We start from the raw sequence: 21467 nt of genomic DNA on the forward strand, positions 1-21467 counted from the left end.
CTCAATAGATGCAAAGAAAGCATTTGACAAAATACAGCATCCATTCCTGATCAAAACTCTTCAGGGTGTAGGGATAGAGGGAACATTCCTCAGCATCTTAAAAGCCATCTATGAAAAGCCCACAGCAAATATCATTCTCAATGGGGAAACACTGGGAGCCTTTCCCCTAAGATCAGGAACAAGACAGGGATTTCCACTCTTACCACTGCTATTCAACATAGTACTAGAAGTCCTAGCCTCAGTAATTAGACAACAAAAATAAATAAAAGGCATTCAAATTGGCAAAGAAGAAGTCAAACTCTCCCTCTTCACAGATGACATGATACTGTGCATAGAAAACCCAAAAGACCCCACCCCAAGATTTCTAGAACTCATACAGCAATTTGGCAGTGTGGCAGGATACAAAATAAATGCCCAGAAGTCAGTGGCATTTCTATACACTAACAATGAGACTGAAGAGAGAGAAATTAAGGAGTTAATCCCATTTACAATTGCACCCAAAAGCTCAAGATACCTGGGAATAAACCTAACCAAAGAGGTAAAGGATCTATACCCTAAAAACTACAGAACACTTCTGAAAGAAATTGAGGATGACACAAAGAGATGGAAAAATATTCCATGCTCATGGATTGGAAGAATTAATATTGTGAAAATGTCAATTTGTACTTCTTTAATGATTAATGATAGTAAAATTATTTTCCATGCTTATTTGCCATCTGGATACCCTCTACAGTAACTTGACTGCTCCTGTTTTTTACCCATTTATTAACTGGATCGTTTAGGGGTTTGAGACTGTTGAATTTTGAGAGTTTCTTATACATTCTAGATATAAGTTTTTAGGTATATAGTTTATGAATATTTCCTCCCAGTCTGTAACTCATCTTTTTATCTTCCTAATAGAGTTGTTCACAGAACAAATATGTTTAATTCCGATATGGTATTTATCAATTCTTTTTCTTTATGGATTGTGTTCTTGGTGTGAAGTCTCAGTGGCCTAGTCCTAGGTCCCAAAGATTTCCTCCAATGCTTTTATTTATTCCTAAAGGTTTTATACTTTATGGTTTGTATTTAAGTTTGTGAAATTTTGGGGGCTAAATTTTGTGTAAGTTTTGAGGTTTAAGACTATGATCATTTTCTGGCCATTGGATGTCCAACTAAAAGGCCACCTTTCTTCCATTTAATTATTTTTGCACTATCATAAAAGTCAATTGGACATATTTGTGTGGGTCTGTCTCTGTTCCATTTATCCATCTCTACTCTTCATCTGGTATTCACTGTGTTATTACAGGTGACAGTTAGTATTCCTTAACATTGAAAAAAATTAATATTTTTCAATATCCTTTTAGCTTTTTGAGGTCTTGCAGATGTCATAATTTCTTTCCACTCATATTTTAGAGTATTTTAGAATATGCATGTCTATATCTATAAAATATCTACAAAGATCCTTGTTAATATTTTTATAGGAACTGTGTTAAACTTAATTTGGCCACCTATCTACCATTTTGAGTCTCCCAATTCATGAACATGGTATGTTTTATCTACTGTAAGAGATGTGCCACTCTGGTTCAAATATGGATAGTGGGGCAGGCTGTGCATGTGTAGCGGCAGGGGGTATATGGAGATTCTATGTCCTTTTCATTCAATTTTACCATGAATATAAAACTTCCCTAAAAATTAAAGTATATATTTTAAAAAGTTGGTTAACATCTCCTTGATCATTCACTTCCATCCTCTTATAACAGGAGGTCATAAAACCAGTTCAAGATTAGGGAGGTATTTTGGAAAAAGCTATCATTGAGATGGGAGTCCCACTCTCAACTCCTATAAAACGGACACAGTCTAGGAAAAGTGGCTCTGATGGACCACTCAGAGTTTAATATATCACCACTGAAACTTGGAAGACAATAAGCGGTGGTGCCTATTTCATGATTCCGAGAGCCAAAGAACAGGAGTTTGTGGCAACCAGAATGCTCTGACGTTAGAGCAAATGAGTAGTTGCAGTGGGATTTTCCTGCCTCAAATCATTTTTTTTTAAAGATTTTATTTATCTATTCATGCAAGACACAGAGAGAGGAAGAGGCAGAGACAGGCAGAGGGAGAAGCAGGCTCCATGCAGAGAGCCTGACGTGGGACTCTATCCCGGGATCCCGGGATCCCGGGATCACGCCCTGAGCCAACCACTGAATCACCCAGGTGTCCTCAAATCACTTCTCATATCTACTTCTAACCCTGGAGATATTAGAAACCATAGTTATTAAGATGGAATAAAGCACACTAGATCGGGAAAGATGGACAGATAAACTACATCTTAATTTGTAGTATAGTTGATGAACTCATTAGAGATCCAAAACAGAAAAGAGGCAACTATTTTACTGCACTATTCAAGTTATTCAACAAGACTAGAAGTTACCAAGGACATTTGTTACCTGAAAATAGCCAAAAGAGCCCTGCAGTTTCTATTAGATTTCAGGTGAGGATCTTAGGGAAAAATAACCTTTGAATATGTATGCAGAAAAAACTGGAATAACTGAATATAGTGCTTGTTCTGATAACACCATATGTCCTTCTCTCTTAGAGTTATAACTTTTACATTTCAAATAGCAAAATAACAATAAGTAATAGCAAGCATTTTAGTAAAAATGATTTGGTATTCTACTTACTGATGACATTTTAAACTAATACAATTCTTCTAGAAAGCAAGTTTCCAAATGTCCCAAGAATAATAGTTATTCTAACATTGGACACAAGTTGTTTTTAACTAAAAATATAATAATCATAATATTTTTTGAAAAGCAAGATTTCTTCTCAAAAAGGCCATTTGCATAAAAATAATAGCATCTGGTTTTCCTGTCTTTAAGAAAGAAGGGGAAGAGTTGATCTTACTTAAGTACCTTTTAATTTTTAGGCTTTTTCACCTACATTCTTTCTTATCATTCTTAGAATCTATTTTGGGGGTTTCCATGTTTGTTTGTTTTGTTTATATAGATGGGTGGTAACCTGACACTCTGAGAGAAATGATTACTGACTCCATAAACAACAAGGCTAGTCCAAGGGACAAAGAGAATTTGATTTCCAAACTCTTCTTCCAAAGTGCATGTGCCTTAATATCTCTGGCACTCCACTCCACTGGTAGGACCTAGTATTACTCCACTCTCAAAAGGGACATTGGCAGTTCCTTAGTATATTTGAAATATACTTTCCATTGTTCCTTAGTATATTTGAAATCTTGGAGTCTGAAAACTTAACACAAAAACTGAACAATATGCCAAAGGTGGTATGTGTTCAACCACAAATTAAATTGTTATAATAATCCATATCTAAAAAGAAAGAAAGACAGTAATAGAAAAAGAGTAGGTGGGGTTGTAGAAAGAGTACAAAGAGAAATGTGGAGCAGTGGTACATGTGGAATGGGGAAAGTTAGGTGTATTTCCAGGAGCTGGTGTTTAGGATGTCCAGTTATTCCAGTAATGTCCCAGAATGCTTAGCAACAGCAAATGATGACTCATTGACATTATCATGAACTGAAGAGTGAAGTTCGGTAAACAAACAGATAACACTTATTTCAAGTATGTCCATTATCAGATATTAAAAGAGAATATGTGGTGGCCAGATGTCCCATCTCAAACTTGTCATCTTTCAGCACATTTGCCTTTATTTGCAGAGTAGATCATTTCTTCCTTCTAAGGTTGTTTTTCTAGAAAATACTAGCTACACTCTAATAAGAAAAAAAAAAAGGTTCTCCAAAATTGTTGAAAATAAATTTAAATAGGAAAAAAGTGGTATTGCAAACATCAATAATATAGTCTCAGTAGATTTTTCTTCCTATTCACTGATGAGATACTAGGAGGAAGTGAAGTCACTCTGAGCAGTGTGATTAAAGATTTATATTCACCACTTAAAGACACCACACCAGTAGGCAACCAAATCAGTAAATCTTGTCCAATTCTTAACAGTAGGTAGACAAGTCATTTGGAAGGAAAGAAAAATATTATACTGTTGGGTGAATCCAATAAATTGAAGCATGGAAAGAATTAGGACTCTGGGTATACTCAAAACCTCATTCAAGTTTCTTGTCTTCCTGAGACTTTTATGTTCCCAGTGTTATGAAAATGTACTTTCAGCTTATAGAGATAGTCCATAAAGCTTCAAGAAGCTAGGGCAAGGTTTTTTGTTTGTTTTCATTTTTTGTTTGTTTTCTTTTGTTTAGGAAGTCCTCCAAAATGCTTGAAAATTAATATAAATTGAAAATTAATATAAATGATTTCAGGCATGGCATGTCCTTTACTGACTCCACTTTTCACCGAGCCTTCATGACTACTCTACAAACCCTCCACTAAGAGAATAGAGGAGAGGCAGATGTAAGAGCAGGAAAAGTAACAAAAAGTCCCTATGATGTCACGAAATAGTACCATATAGAAATAAAATTAAAACTGCAACTATTCAAAGATTACTTGATGATTCCTGAAAACTGAGAAACACCTATCAGTAGTTTCCACACAGAGTAACTGCCTTCAATCATTCCTACCAAGTACGCTTGGAGGCTTGTAGGATTCAACAAAGTCTTTAAAAATGAGATTGGGATTTACTCAGGCCCTTATTAATTTAACCCTATTGATTTGTGCCTTTGACGTTTGTTTGTACCAGGAACAAAATAGGTCTACCCTGTTTGGCTACATTATCAAACTTTCCTTACACATAGAGTTCTATCTTACTACTTACATATGAATTTATTCCAATAAATGTGGCATTTTCTTGTGAGATAGAAAAAAAAAAAACAGCACCCCTACAGTCCCATTCTGGCAATGCCGCCCCCATCTATGTCATCCTCAGCAGCATTAAGCACTTTTCAACCTTCCTTTCTGGAAACATTTTTGTCCGTTAATTTATACAACCTTATCCTCTTGTTTACTCTTTATTGTCTGACTGTTTTTCCCTTTGTGTCTGAAGCCACTATGCCCTCCTCCTCTCCCTAGACTGGACTCAGCCCAGCACCCTATCCTCCTTCCTACACTCTCCTAATGAGACAACCATCTCATCTCTTGAAGCGTCATCTGTGTGCCTGAGTCCTAAAGCTGTATTGTCAGCTTCCCTCTTGAATGATGCTCCTACGGGGCCAACATCTTACTTTCATTTCTCCTTGGTGTCTCATAGCGTGCCAGGCTTAACAAGTCCATAATGATTTATTGATTTGCTGCTATCCTCAAATCTATTTCCCCTCTTATGATGCTCTTGTCAAATGTGTCTATTTCTATCTTTAGGATTGCAGTCTTAGCTTAAGCCACTATTATCTCTAACCACCCCAAGGTATTTGCAGAAGCTTACTAATTTGTTTTCTTTTTCTGCTGTTGCCTTTCTACATTCGTCAAAAAATTATCAGAGGGATGCATGAAGTTTTTCAGTGATTTCTTCTTGAGCTTAAATAGATAAAAATCTCATCACATGGCTGCTATGAATCAAACTGTGTCACCCCTCCCCCCCAAGAAAGATAATATCAAAATCCTAATCTCCAGTACCTCAGAATGTGACCACTTTTGGAGATAGGGTCATTGCAGATATAATTAAATGGAGATCAAACTGGGGTGGCCTGGGTCCCTAACCCTGTAGATGGGTCTCCTTGTGAAGTGTTGGCCATGTGAGGAAACAGGATCACATGAGGAAACTAAGTGCAGAGGAAGGCACGGATTGGAGAGAGCTGCATCTACAAGCCAAGGAATGCTGAGTACTGTCACCTGCCACCAGAAACCAGGGGACAGTCATGGCACGGCATGGCATTCCCCAGTACCCTTGGAGGGAATCAACCCTCTAGACACCTTGACTTCAGACATCCAGCCTCCAAAAGTGTGGGAGAATAAACCTCTGTTGTTTTAAGTGACTCAGTCTGGGATACTTGGTTACAGCAGGCCTAGGGCTCTAATGTAATGACTTAATATTCTTCGTGATTTACAACTTCCACCTTCCTTTGCAAATCTCATCTTGGACTTGCTCTCCTTCTCTCCTAGTTCCAGCCACGCTGACTTTATTTAAGGCCGTTTTCACCTCAAACCATTTATCTAGGCAGCCTGTTCCTATCCCACATGCTCTTTTTCCACTCTTGGACTCATGCAGATGTCACCTAAAATGTCACCTCTTCAGAAAAGCCTAGAATTCTCTGTTAACTGTGTCGATAAAGTAACTCATTTTGTAACTCATCTTTTTTTTTTTTTTTTTTTTTAATCAGTTGAATGTCTTTCTCCCTCCACATATGTGTTTGATGAGTAAAGAAACTCACAATGTAGCACCAGCATCTAGCACAGTGCCTGGGAGGTAATCCTTGTTCAACTGAGGAACAGACGGAAATAAATCAATTCACTTCAAAATAGATTTGAACATGATAGTGGGAATGAGTGAATGAACAATGATCGCTGCCCCCCATAACCGGTCTATGTTTATAATCAAGTTCTCCTGAAATGAGGATAGATGTAGACAAATCAGTAGCTCATCAAGTGTCCATTGCTTTTGGCCACAAAATAATAGCTGTCTGGGTCCAGCGTCACTGACCACATTCCCAGCTGCAACTAGAGGTGTGTGACAGATTACCTCAATCTACACCCACCTGCAAAATTATCACATCTGTGCGTTATTTTTCAAAGTAAAAATTCAAAGTAAATTCGGGAACTGAAATTCTTTAAAGTCAAATTATTTAAGCACAATCTCTGCTACTTATTAACCTTTGACCTTAAGACAACCTTAAGGCCTGAGGGCCACAGTGTTCACATTGGTAGCACACAGATGGTAAGAGCTGACCTCCCTTAGTCCCACAGTAATGGATGATATAATGGAGACTCATTCTAAGTATTCAGCTCTATATAAATCAAATAGAATTGGTGCCAAAGAAATCTTAAAGGTGTAAACCATCTGAAAATGTGGCTAAAGAGTAAAACAGAAGTATTTTACTTAATCTAATATAGTCTGTCAGATACACAGCATTTCCATGAATTTTCTGTTTCACACAAATTTCTCAGGTACTCCAATATATCAATTCAGCCTGATATTTTTCATTAGCTATTTTTTCCCATTTTTAAAATATATTTCATTGGAGTTCGGTTTAACAACATATAGTATAACACCCAGTGCTCATCCCATCAAGCGCCCCCCTCAGTGCCCAGCACCCAGTCACCCTCACCTCCCTCCCACCTCCCCTTCCACCACCCCTTGTTCATTTCCCAGAGTTAGGAGTCTCTCATGTTCTGTCACCCTCACTGATTTTTCCCACTCATTTTCTCTCCTTTCCTCTACAACCCCTTCACTATTTTTTATATTCCCCAGATGAATGACATCATATAATGTTTCTCCTTCTCTGATTGACTTACTTCACTCAGCATAATACCTTCCAGTTCCATCCACGTTGAAGCAAATGGTGGATATTTGTCTTTTCTAATGGCTGAGTAACATTCCATTGTATACATAGACCACAGCTTTATCCATCATCTTTCAATAGACACCGAGGCTCCTTCCACAGTTTGGCTATTGTGGACATTGCTGTTAAAGACATTGGAGGCAGGTGTCCCAGTGTTTCACTGCATCTGTATGTTTGGGGTAAATCCCCAGCAGTGCAATTGCTGGGTCATAGGGCAGCTCTATTTTTAACTCTTTCAGGAACCTCCACACAGTTTTCCAGAGTGGCTGCACCAGGTCACTGTCCCACCAACAGTGCAAGAGGGTTCCCCTTTTCCACATCCTCTCCAACATTTGTTGTTTCCTGTCTTGTTAATTTTCCCCGTTCTCACTGGTGTGAGGTGGTGTCCCATTGTGGTTTTGATTTGTATTTCCCTGTTGGCCAGTGATGCGGAACATTTTCTCATGTGCTTGTTGACCATGTCTATCTATGTCTTCCTCTATGAAATGTCTGTTCATGTCTTTTGCCCATTTCATGGTTGGATTGTTTGTTTCTCTGCTGTTGAGTTTAATAAGTTCTTTATAGATCTTGGATACTAGCCCTTTATCTGATAGGTCATTTGCAAATATCTTCTCCCATTCTGTAGGTTGTCTTTGAGTTTTGTTGACTGTTTCTTGCTGTGCAGAAGCTTTTTATCTTGATTAAGTCCCAATAGTTCATTTTTTCTTTTGTTTCTCTTGTCTTCATAGATATATCTTGCGAGAAGTTACTGTGGCCAGGTTCAAAAAAGGTGTTTCCTGTGTTATCCTCTAGGATTTTGATGGATTCTTGTCTCACATTTAGACCTTTCATCCATTTTGAGTTTATCTTTGTGTATGATGTAGGAGAATGATCCAGTTTCATTCTTCTACATGTGGCTGTCCAATTTTCCCAGCATCATTTATTGAAGAGACGATCCTTTTGCCAGTGGATAGTCTTTCCTCCTTTGTCCATTATTAGTTGACCATAGAGTTGAGGGTCCATTTCTCGGTTCTCAATTCTGTTCCATTGATCTATGTGTCTGTTTGTGTGCCAGTACTGTCTTGATGACCACAGCTTTGTAGTACAACCTGAAATGTGGCATTGTGATGCCCCTGGCTCTGTTTTTTTTTTTTTTTTTTCAATATTTCCCTGGCTATTTGGGGTCTTTTCGGATTCCACACAAATCTTAAGTTTATTTGTTCCAACTTTCTGAAGAAAGTCCGTGGTATTTTGATAGGGATTGCATTGAACACGGAAATTGCACTGGGTAGCATAGACATTTTCACGATATTAATTCTTCCAATCTATGAGCATGGAATATTTTTCCATCTCTTTGTGTCTTCCTCAATTTCTTTCAGAAGTGTTCTGTAGTTTTTAGGGTATAGATCCTTTACCTCTTTGGTTAGGTTTCTTCCCAGGTATCTTATGCTTTTGGGTGCAATTGTAACTGGGATGGACTCCTTAATTTCTCTTTCTTCAGTCTCATCTTTGTGTATAGAAATGCCGCTGATTCCTGAGCATTGATTTTGTATCCTGCCACAGTGATGAATTGCTGTATGAGTCCTAACAATCTTGGGGTGGAGTCTTTGGGGTTTTTTATGTACAGTATCATGTCATCTGTGAAGAGGGAGAGTTTGACTTCTTCTTTGCCAATTTGAATGCCTTTTATTTATTTTTGTTGTCTAATTGCTGAGTCTAGGACTTGTAGTACTATATTGAATAGCAGCGGTGAGAGTGGAAATCCCTGTCTTGTTCCTGATCTTAGGGGAAAGGCTTCCAGTGTTTTCCCATTGAGAATGATATTTGCTGTGGGCTTTTTGTAGATGGCCTTTAAGATGCTGAGGAATGTTCCCTCTATCCCTACACTCTAAAGAGTTTTGATCACAAATGGATGCTGTATTTTTTCAAATGATTTCTTTGTATCTATTCAGAAGACCATATGGTTCTTGTTTTTTTCTCTTATTGATATGGTCTAACACATTGATTGTTTTACGAGTGTTGAACCAGCCTTGCATCCCGGGGGGATAAATCCCACTTGGTCATAGTGAATAGTCTTATTAATGTACTGGTGGATCCTATTGGCTAGTATCTTGGTGAGAATTTTTGCATCTGTGTTCATCAGGGATATTGGTCTATAATTCTCCTTTTTGGTGGGGTCTTTATCTGGTTTTGAAACTAAGGTGATCCTGTCCTCATAAAATGGGTTTGGAAGTATCCTGTCCCTTTCCATGTTTTGCAACAGCTTTAGTACAATAAGTATTGTTTCTTCCTTAAATGTTTGATAGAATTCCCCTGGGAAGCCATCTGGCCCTGGACTTTTGTGTCTTAGGAAGTTTTTGATGACTGCTTCAATTTCCTCCCTGGTTATTGGCCTGTTCAGGTTTTCTATGTCTTCCTGTTCCAGTTTTGGTAATTTGTGGTTTTCCAGAAATGTGTCCATTTCTTCTTGATTGCCTAATTTATTGGCATTTAGCTGCTCATAATATGGCTTAAAATTGATTGTATTTCCTTAGTATTGGTTGTGATGTCTCCTTCTTAATTCATGATTTTATTAATTTGAGTCCTTTCTCTCTTCTTTTTAATAAGGCTGGCTAATGATTTATCTATATTATTAATTCTTTCAAAGAACCAACTCCTGGTTCTGTTGATCTGTTCTACAGTTCTCCTGGTCTGTATTTCATTGACTTCTACTCTTATCTTTATTAACTCTCCTCTTCTGCTTGGTGTAGATTTTATTTGCTGTCTTTTCTCCAGTTCCTTTAGGTTCAAGATTAGCTTGTGTATTTGTTTTTTTCCAAATTTCTGAGGGATGCTTGTATTGCGATGTATTTCCCTATTAGGACTGCTTTAGCTGTATCCCAAAAATTTTGAATGGGATGTTACTCTTTCATTGGTTTCCATGAATCTTTTTAATTCTTCTTTAATTTCCTGGTTGACCCATTCATCTTTTAGCAGGATGCTCTTTAACCTCCATGTGTTTGGCTTTCTTACAAATTTCTTCTTGTGAATGAGTTCTAGTTTCAAAGCTTTGTGGTCTGAAAATATGTGGGGACAATCCCAATCTTTTGGTATTGATTGAGACCTGATTTGTGACCCAGTATGTGGTCTATTCTCGAGAAAGTTCCATGTGCATTTGAGAAGAATGTGTACTCAGGTGTATTTGGATGCAAAGTGCTGTATCTATCTGTGAAATCCATCTTGTCCAGTGTATCATTTAAAGCTCTTATTTCTGGGATCCCTGGGTGGCACAGTGGTTTGGTGCCTGCCTTTGGCCCAGGGTGCGATCCTGGAGACCCGGGATCGAATCCCACATCAGGCTCCCTGCATGGAGCCTGCTTCTCCCTCTGCCTGTGTCTCTGCCTCTCTCTCTCTCTCTGTGACTATCATGAATAAATAAATAAAATCTTAAAAAAAATAAATAAAGCTCTTATTTCTTTGGTGATGTTCTGCTTAAAATATCTGTCATTTGCAGAAAGTGTCATGTTGAAGTCTCCTACTATTAGTGTATTATCTAAATATGTCTTTACTTTGCTTATTAATTGATTGATATACTTGGCAGCTCCCAAATTAGAGGCATAAATATTCATGATTGTTAGACTTCTTGCTGGATAGACCCTTTAAGTATGATATAGTATCCCTCTTCATCTCTTACTATAGTCTTTGGGATAAATTTTAATTTATCTGATACGAGGATTGCTACCCCAGCTTTCTTTTGAGGACCATTTGAATGGTAAATGGTTCTCCAACCTTTCATTTCAGGCTGCAGGTGTCCTTAGGTCTAAAATGAGTCTCTTGTAGACAGGAAATAGATGGGTCTTTCTTTTTTATCCAGTCTGAAACCCTGTGTCTTTTGATGGGATCATTAAGCCCATTCATGTTCAGAGTAACCATTGAAAGATATGAATTTAGTGTCATCATAATACCTATTCAGTCCCTTTTTTTGTGGATTATTTCTTTGGGCTTCCTCTTTCTTTTACATGGTTCCCCTTAATATTTCTTGCAGTGCTGGTTTAATGGTCACATATTCTTTCAGTTTCTGCCTATCTTGGAAGCTCTTTATCTCCCCTATTCTGAATGAGAGCCTTGTTGTATATAGTATTTTTGGCTGCACGTTCTTCTCACTTAGGACCCTGAATATATCCTGCCTGCCCTTTCTGGCCTGCCAGGTCTCTGTGGAGAGGTCTGCTGTTAACTTAATACTTCTCCCCATATAAGTTAGGGATCTCGTGTCTCTTGCTGCTTTAAGGATTTTCTCTTTGTCTTTGGAATTTGCAAGTTTCACTAAAATGTTGAGGTGTTGAACAGTTTTATTGATTTTGTGGCAGGATCTCTCTATCTCCTGGATCTGAATGCCTGTTTCCCTCCCCAAACTAGGGAAGTTCTCATCTATGATTTGCTCAAATATGCTTTCTGGCCCTCTGGCCCTCTTGGTGCTCTCTGGCCCCAATTATACATAGATTTTTCCTTCTTAGGCTATCATTTATTTCCCTTAACCTTTCTTCATGGTCTTTTAATTGTTTTTCTCTTTTTTCCTCAGCTTCCTTCCTTGCCATCAGCTCGTCTTCTATGCTTACTCTTTCTTCCACCTCATTAATCCTCATCATTAGGACCTCCAGTTTGGATTGCATCTCATTTAATTGATTTTTAATTTTGGCCTGATTAGATCTAAATTCTGCAGTCAGGGAGTCTCTTGAATCCTTTATGCTTTTTGCCAGAGCCACCAGTAGCTTTATAATTGTGATTCTGAATTGGCTTTCTGACATCGAATTGTAATCCAAATTCTGTAACTCTGTGCCAGAAAGTACTGTTTCTGATTCTTTCTTTTGTGGTGAGTTCTTCTTTCTAGTCATTTTGCTCAGTGCAGTGTGGCTATATGAACATGTTGAGTGAAGAATATCAACCACAACCTATGTAAATTTCACTCTAGATGATTCTGTCAAGGTCAGAGACCAGAAATTGAAAACAAAGATCAGAACAAAATAAAACAAAGGGACCACTAAAGTGAAAAACAAATTTTAAAACAAAGTATTAAAAAAAAGGCTGAAAATCCCAAAGAAGAAGAAAAAAAGAAAAGAGAAAAAAAAGGAGAAAGAGGCAAAAGTAAAGAGAGAGAAAAAAAAAAAGGAAAAATATGGAAAAAACGGAGAAGAAAAAAGGGGAGGAGGATTGGGAGAAGGTGGTGGTCATGAAGTTGTAGTGTAAGGAGAATATAGTCTACCTGAGGGGTTCTATAGGGTTATCCTCTTGGTTCTGAGTATATTAAGTTCTGTATGTTAGGAGGCGCTCAGTCCCAAATTTATATAAACCAGAAATACTTGTAGAGGCCCCAGCATTGACCACCACAACATAGAGATAAAAGAGGGGGGCAGAATGGGGATGAAGAGAAAATATGATCTCACAGGATGAACCAGCATGGTATATCACTTGGTTTTGGGTGCATGCTGGTCATGTTTCAGAAGTTATTAATTTCTGCCATTGTAGAGCAAAATGAGGCAGAGAAAACAAAAAACACAAAACAAGACAAAACAAAACAAAAAACATATCTTGTCTATCTCCCCAAATTAAGTTGAGTATGTTGAAGGGAATCTAGAAGTGGAAAATATATCTAAGACCTGTAATTGTAGAAATATGAAAGTCAAAAAAGAAGAAACTTAAAAATGAAGAGTGGTAAAATATTGTAGTTAAGGTGGGAAAAGAGAAAAAAATGTAAATTTATAGTCTGATATAAAAACGAGTTGTATTGGAAAAAGGAAAAAAAAAAACAGGAGGGGTACCCTCTAGTTTTATATACTGTAAATTCCTCGACTTCCTCTGGAACTTTCCTGTGCTGCTTGGTCAAGGACTTGCTCCTCACCTGTCCTTCCTGCTGGTCTTCTGGGGGAGGGTCTGGTGTGCTTTCAGGTGTGTGTACCTGGGGGAGCTGCCCCATTCCCTTGTTAGAAGCCAAAACCCTTCTCTCTGTAGCTTTCCGGCTATTGTCTCTTTAAATCTCAGGTCAGATTCGTAAGTGTTCAGGACAGTTTGAAAGTTATCTAGGTAAGTTGGTGGGACCAGGTGAGTTGAGGACTCCTACTCCTCCGCCATCTTGCCCCGCTTCTCTCATTAGCTATTAAATGACAGTTAACTTCACAAATGTTAACTCTTTTTAACATAAAAGTTTTCATGTTCCATAAAAAAGAGATACAATCTGAGAAATGTAGTATTTACAGATTCACATATTAAGATGATCTTTCTCAAAAAGTTCTGAAATCCTACCCACTGCCTATAACTAGATACCCCCCCCATCCACTTCCCCTTCCCCCAGGGGCACTATTTCTACACGTTGGGTAAACAAATCAACCACATAGACCCTATACCCGTAGCTCAAACCTGGTGTGACTTATAAAACAACTCAGTTTAAGGGAAATTAATGATGCTATTAAATGATAAGCCACAGGATATTTTATATAAATAGATCTCAAAAAGTTGTGTCTCAATGATTTCTCTGAGGATCAAGTGAAAACATGAGTGCAAAGTCCTTAGTATAATCCTTTCTCACTGTGAACACCTAATACATGGTACATTGTTTATTCTTCTCAAATGTGGAGCACATACTCCTGGGATAAACATCTGTTTGCAAGATGTATAGAAAGCTCAAGGAAAAACATGGCATTTCCTTCCAGAGTACCAATTTTTCTTGATGGTAGACAATGTAAAATATTAACTGTGCATTAAAATAAATGGACATATTATATACTATAGGGGAAATTTCACATTTTTTAAGCACAGTGACTTATGGATTTTAGCAATGGCTGGGTAGTATGCAGAGCACAGATATTTTAAAGTCAAAGGCCACAATTCATCAGGTAATAAGCACACCACTATAGCAAAAATTCTTACCATCTCAGGGATTATGGTCTTATCTATGGAACAAAGATACTAACAGCTGTCCTGGAAACTAGTGACTTAATACTTTTTAATATTTTAAAAAGCCTAGAACTATATCTCTCTCATAGTAATTATTTTACAATAGTAGATATGATGACTCTTTTAACTTCCCATTGAAAATAGGATTCCATATAAATATATTTTTTTAAATCAAAACAACACAGCTGTGAACTTCTAATTGCTTACTCTTGGTGATATACTTTCTTCACTACTGAAAGTTTTTAAAATAAAAACCTCTTGTTCTTCTATTAACTTTAATTAATATGTCTGAGGTCAGACAGGTTGCTGCTAAAAAGGCCTTTTTTCTCTAGGGTGGGAAGACAAAAAGGTAGAGGTTTTAAGAGTTGTTTAATAATAAAGGTAAAATATGAATGCTCTGTTTCCTAAAACCCATTTAATTTTCTTTTAATGTGCCTGAAACTTTGCCAAGATTTAAATTGAACTCCTGAATTTGATTTTGTTTAAAAGATTTGATATTTGTCATCACAGCTTCATTTTTTAAAAGTTTAGGACCTATTCATCAAAATAATGACTTTGGCACTCTATGTGCTTAGGAGATTTTAAGATCAATTCATTAGAAATATCTCAAACTTCTTGGCATATTGATATCCCGAATATCACTAGGGAAGAGTTGGTTGGCTATCCTATAAAGAGTATGAATCCAAATTAAAAGACCCTTTGGAATCCATTCTCTCCATTTAAGTCAACCTGTCTTGTAAGAAAGAACACCAGCTCTGAGACAAAAGCTCAGGATGGATGGTTAAGTGTTTTTGGCCGCTCACTCCCAGAAGTTAAATCACCCATGAAATAAGTAAAAAGGTCTACTCTTTCCTAAGGGGTTGCCATTGTTAAATGACACAATGTATTTCATAGATTCCAAAATGCAATAAAAGTGAAAGCCACTCAGTACACAACTATTTGTTGAATATCTACTATTGGGAGATCCGGGGGAAAAGCACAATTCAGATAAAATTTATGATTTCATCCAGTTTGTATTCTAGTATGGTGGGTAACAAACAATGACAGCCTACACTGTGTGTTGGAAAATGATGTATCCCAAAAAATTTACTGCCTTGACAAATTATATTATCATGTCACTTTACCATGTAAAATTTGATCATTTCTGCATATTGATGTTATATTTTTATGTTGACTTTAATTAGGTAAGCAAAAACACACTCCAAATAAACACTGAAAAATAAATGGTGAACAGGGGCGCCTGGGTGGCTCAAGTCAGTTAAGTGTCTGCCTTCGGCTCTGGTCATGATCTCAGGGTCCTTGGATCCAGCCCCTGCCATCTGGCTCCCTGCTCAGTGAGGAGTCTGCTTCTTCCTCTCCCTCTGACCCTGTTCTCTCTCTCTCTCTCTCTCGCTCGCTCACTCTCCCTCTCTCAAATAAATAAATAAAATCTTTTAAAAAAGAAAAAAATAGTGAACATAAAAAAACCAAAATACTTACAATGTCTTTAGAATAAAATACAGACACTTTTTTTTTTCTTTCTTCTCCATACTCCTTTTCAGCAGTGTAATAATAACCCTCTCCTCCTTATCAACAATTCCTTAAGCATGTGTCCTGGGAGACACCAAAGGTAAAGAACCATTAAATACAGAGAAGGTATATAGGTTCCTGGCTGGAAAGAACCAGGGCAGACAGACTTACTGGCCTCTATGGCTGGAGTCTGAAGGAAGGGCACGATTTGCATATGAATAGATATTGGTAGTTGAAGCATATTTCTACAGAAATTGACAATGCAGCTATCAAAAGACCTCAAATCAGTCTTGTAAAAATTTGCCAAGGAAATCTGCCCAAGGATTTGGATTCCAAACTTGGTAGGGAAGATCCTTTTTTCCTACATGCATTTCATTTTTCCCTTTAATATCTTAATTATTTTAGGAGTTCAGAAATGGCCCCCTTACTTATCCACTGCTGTTTCATACCTTCATTTATTCTGATATCAGCAATACCCATTGTGAAGGGAGAGACAAATATGATTTTTTTAATTTATTTTTTATTGGTGTTCAATTTACCAACATACAGAATAATCCTCAGTCACCCATTCACTCCCACCCCCCGCCCTCCTCCCCTTCTACCACCCCTAGTTCGTTTCCCAGAGTTAGCAAATATGATTTTTTAAGAAGAGAGATTGAATACATTTTATAGAACATTGGCAGAAAACGATTCTCTCAAGAAAATAAACGTACTTACCAATATTTATCAATATTTATATAATATATATTCATTACAGAACATTGGGAAACTGCAGAACCTTAAAAAAACACCTATTATTCTACTAATGATACCTTTAAATACATTTTTATCTTCATCCCAACTCTATATATTACACAATATTATTTGCTTTATTTGATAAATTAGAAACCCGAGGTGCAGAATGTTAAGCTAAGGCTTCTACAAGACATTGGATTTGAAACTGGCTGGAGGGTGAAGGAGGCAGACTAGAAACAAGTAAGAAATAGCCCCATCCTCTACAGAACATCTGCCGGCATGAAAAGTGCAAAAAAGGGTTTGACAGGTGGAGACAAAACTGTTTTATGGTTATGACTCCAGAGAGTAGAAAAGCAAGAACTTCTAAGCAATCAGAATTGGGTTTCAATCAGTTTTCCTAGGTTTGAAGATTTCAGCTTTCTCTAAAGTCAAGCTTTGACTTTTTCAACTTAATATGGAATAACACAAGACTCAAAGTAGAGCTGTGAGGAGTTCATAGAACGTCTGTAAATCCACAGCAACAATATCCACACATGGATCTCAGTAAATGAGGGATTTTTATCCTTGCCATGCCCACCACCTGAGACAGATTTTGTTCTTTCTCTCATTGATCGGCGATGCTAAATCTCCAAGGTACCTCCTCTATCAAATCTATCCAAAATAGCATGTATGTTATGAGCAAGTAAAGTGTAAAATCATGTTATAGCAAGAATCCATCTGAGATTATCTGAGCACATGTCGGATTCTCTTATCGGCGATGATTAATATTTGATTACTATTTTAGGGTTTACAAAGTGATTATTGATAGTGTAGCCCAGATTATGGCAACACCCACAAGGGATGCTTCAGACCTTGGATACCTTCACTCAGCATCATACAACAGCTCTGGTCAAAGTCTGAGGCCAATTCCATGAACATTCATTAAATTATCCTACAGAAAAAAATTTTTTTTCTGCAGTTACGTAAAGTGAAAGTGAATAAACACAATATGATTATTATTAGCTAAAATTACCAGATACAATATTGCCAAGCTGCTTTTTAGGGCAATGAGAAGCAAAGGAAGTAAAAGCAAAATGAATTAAGCAATAGCTAGAAAGCAAACGAGGGGCACCCGAGTGGCCCAGTGGTTGAGCATCTGCCTTTGGCTCAGGGTGTGATCCTGGGGTCCTGGGATCGAGTCCCACATCATGCTCCCCGCAGGAGCCTGCTTCTCCCTCTGCCTGTGTCTCTGCCTCTCTGTGTCTCTCATGAATAAATACATAAAATCTTTTAAAATTAAAAGAAAAAGAAAGCAAACATGATTTGTGACCTAGGTACCATGGATATCTATCATCTATCTATATTCAATTTTCCATTCACAAAGTGTCCTTTATAGGGTGAGAATTTCATTTTTTCATCATCACACTACAAAGGACTCTTAACCTGTTTTTGTTTTTGTTTTCGTTTTTTTAGTGGATACCCTTTCTCTTTCTAACCACCTGTCTGGCACAGTGGTTTGCAAACTCTGATGCATCCCCCGATCACAGAAGTCTGTTAAAGCACAGATGGCTCCGGCCTGCCCCAGATCTTTGCATTATCTAACTAGTTCCCCAGAGGCAATCATGCTGCTGCTCCTAGGAACACACTTTGAGAACCAGGAAAGGCCTCACTGAGGTTCAAGCCCACTCCTCCCACAAAGAAGCTTGGACCACTCACGGCCCTCTTCAGATCCTCCTCTGAAGTCTTTTTGCCCGTTATCACTTAAATTCCTCGCATCACCGAAGTGGGTAAACAGAGTCCTGGAAAGAGCATCAAGTGGGGATTATTTGACTGAGCCTCCCCAGTGGGCAGCTGTGTCATCGTGGGCACGTGCCTGCCTTTCCCAGGAGGTGTCATCCCGTCTGTCTCCGGCACATACCCCCATCTCCTCTTGGTGTTCTAGTCTCTGCTGGTGTCTGGGAGGCGGAGTTCTCTCTGGATTGCACCTTGCCCTGCAGGATTATGGCCACACTGCAGCTCAGCCTTTCCTACCCACTTCAATATGTTTTATCTTTTTTCTCTTTGCAAGAGATGGAGTCCCTCGCTTAGTTTTTAGGGTTTTTTTTTTACAGAAATTGTCCCAGAGACAGCTGTGTTTATGGCAGGAGTTTGAGCTCAGACTCTTCATATGTCATCTTTAGGAGTCAATCCCACCAGTGGGTGAAAGGGGTAGAAAAGATGGCCATTTAGCACCCGCTTTGTTCTAATTTTCTCACATGCATTCATTCTTTACATGACCAAAACAACTATTTGAGATGTGTTATCAATCATGTCAACAAAGAGGGAAGCAGAAACTCAGCATTCGTGTAAGTCATCCGTGGCCCTACAGCCCCCAAGTAACCTGCTACCTTCAAACTCAGAAGTGTCCTCCATGGTCTCGAATACTAAATCTTTTCCCATTCCGTTCCAGCTAATTACATTAGTAGAGTTGAGTGATGGTGCAGTCAATGCCACCTCTGAATTTTGTGCTCTTAATTATTTCAGATGGTTAGTCCCGGCTTGCAAAGGTAAGGGTAAGGTGTCATAAAGACTTAGGGCATCAAAGCAAATGTTAATAATATATTTCCTCTGAAAGCACCTGGGTAGCTCAGTTGGTTGAGCCTCTGACTCTTGATTTCAGGTCAGGTCATGATCTCAGAGTCCTGACATAGAACCCCCTCCTTGGCTTGGGGGAGAAAGGTTCTGCTTGAGGATTTTTCTCCCTTTGCCCCTCCTGTGCTCTTCCCTCTCTCTTACCATATTTTATTCTCCAAATTGTGCTTATCACTATCATGAATTATGGTGCTTATTGCTGGTCTATTTTGTGTCCCTCTGCCTTGAATGAAAGCTTAATGAGATCAAGGATCTTATCTGAATTGTGTGTTCTTTATCTCTATCAGCTAGCACAGAGTTCCTTAGAACATAGTAATAGACCAATCAATATTTATTAAGTAAATAAAAAGGAAATATTATTCCTATACGACTGCTTCAGCTAACAGAGTGAAGGCATTATCTTAAAGATATATCTATTCAGGTTTATTTTGCCACTTGGCCCCAAGTAGCCAAAGGGCAGCTTCTAGAGCTTCTTGGAGCCAGTAAATCAAAGCTTCCTACCCAAGAGCACTGTCCTTAATGGTTTTCTACATCTTCCTTACTTTCTTTCTACACATGATTAATTATATCCTAGTTTGAGGAAATTTAGCTAAAATCACAGATGCTAATATCAGATGCCCACTAAAGTTTTTTAGGCAGTTTCTGAATTTGTTATCATTGTTTATGCACCAGTCTTCCATGGATAGGAGTATATCTAATAGGGCTTGGTATCAGGAGACTTAACATTAAGCCCAGTCACTCTCCTTACTAGCTCTGAGGAATATCTTGAAGAGTTGGGACTGTTGAATCTTGTCTCTTCACTTAACCCTGCATGATCTTGGCTGATCCATTTAACTTATATGTGCCTTGGTCTCTTTTATCTTTAAAATACTGCTAAAAATACATGCCTCTTTACATGCTCCAAGAATTGGATGAGGTGATGCAAATAGTTCTAACACAATCTCTACCTTGTGTAAGGAGGTTTTACCCATGCATTTTTTTTTCTTAGAATTTTTCTTAGACATTTTCACTGTATTCTCACTGTTTGCTCTGGTATTCATCTCTTTTTATTTCATTTTAAAAGAAATCATAATAATATGACAATAATAATGATGCTAATGAAGAAATGGATAGTTGAAGCGAGGTAAAAACATTTTTAAAACCAGGATTTAAATTAGGTCCTAATGTCATGTTCTCCATCAAGATGGATGCTTCCTTCATTTTATTCCTCCTGGTTCTTGGGATAGAACCACTTACACTGTTCTTTGCAAACACATTCTACTTCACCAAATATGTTGAGCTCAGGAGTTTGTAACCTGATAGAGGTCCCTAAAGGCTCTTGATTCTTCCTGGCTTTCTTTAATTATAATGATTTCATGGAACAACATTGGTTAGCATCATTCCTCCTGGGTGGCAATTAACTTAATCCGAAGTATACTTCAGCTTTAATGTGCTTTTGATCTGAGAGTGTCATTTAGTTTAGGCCATCTAAATACTCATTGATCTCACAGATAGCTGGCAACATTTCTAATAGAGATCATTCTTTTCTATTAATTTTAAGTGCATTATGGCTTTTGATAAAATGGGTAAGAGTGGATGGTAATCTATTTTGTATCTGAAAAAAAATTACCTTCGTGAGGACAAAGTGCTATTTGGAGAAACTGTACTTTATTTAACATGTTCCCAGAATGTAAATAATGTAGTAATAAGTTTTAGTGTCCTTTGCTCTTCCCTTTTAATATGAAAATGGGCATACTACAGGAAATGGGCCTTGTGAATTCATGCACCCAACTTTTTGTTTTCAGTGGGGAGGTGAGACTTTCCCATAGAGTCAGCAAATATTTATTGGCCATGTATGATATGCCAAGTACTGCCATCCATTTAGGGCAGAGTTTTTCATCTTCAGCATTATTGGAACTTTGGACAAGGATTTCTTTGTTGTGCATGGCTGTCCTATGCATTCTGGGATGTTTAGCATTATCCATGGTTTCACTAGATTCCCCTTTCACCCCACCCTCCAGTTATGGCAACCAAAAATGTCTGCTAACATTGCCACATGTCCTCTAGGGGCAAACATGCTTACAGTGGGGGACCACTGACTTAAAGTGGATAGGGCTTAGACAACTCCTGCCCTCATGTATGTATCCGTTTATCTAGAAATACATGTAATTGTATGTAATACGTGTAATTAAAAAAATTAGAAAAAATCATATGCACAATTTTCCATGCACATATCTTTATGAGAATAAATGGCTGTAACCTTATATCTAACGCATTATCTGCAACATGATCTCTACTAGCAAAAAGAAAAAAAATAACTTTCTAAGAGAGG

Source organism: Canis lupus, chromosome 17, assembly GCF_011100685.1.
Source record: "Canis lupus familiaris isolate Mischka breed German Shepherd chromosome 17, alternate assembly UU_Cfam_GSD_1.0, whole genome shotgun sequence".
Taxonomy (NCBI): domain Eukaryota; kingdom Metazoa; phylum Chordata; class Mammalia; order Carnivora; family Canidae; genus Canis; species Canis lupus.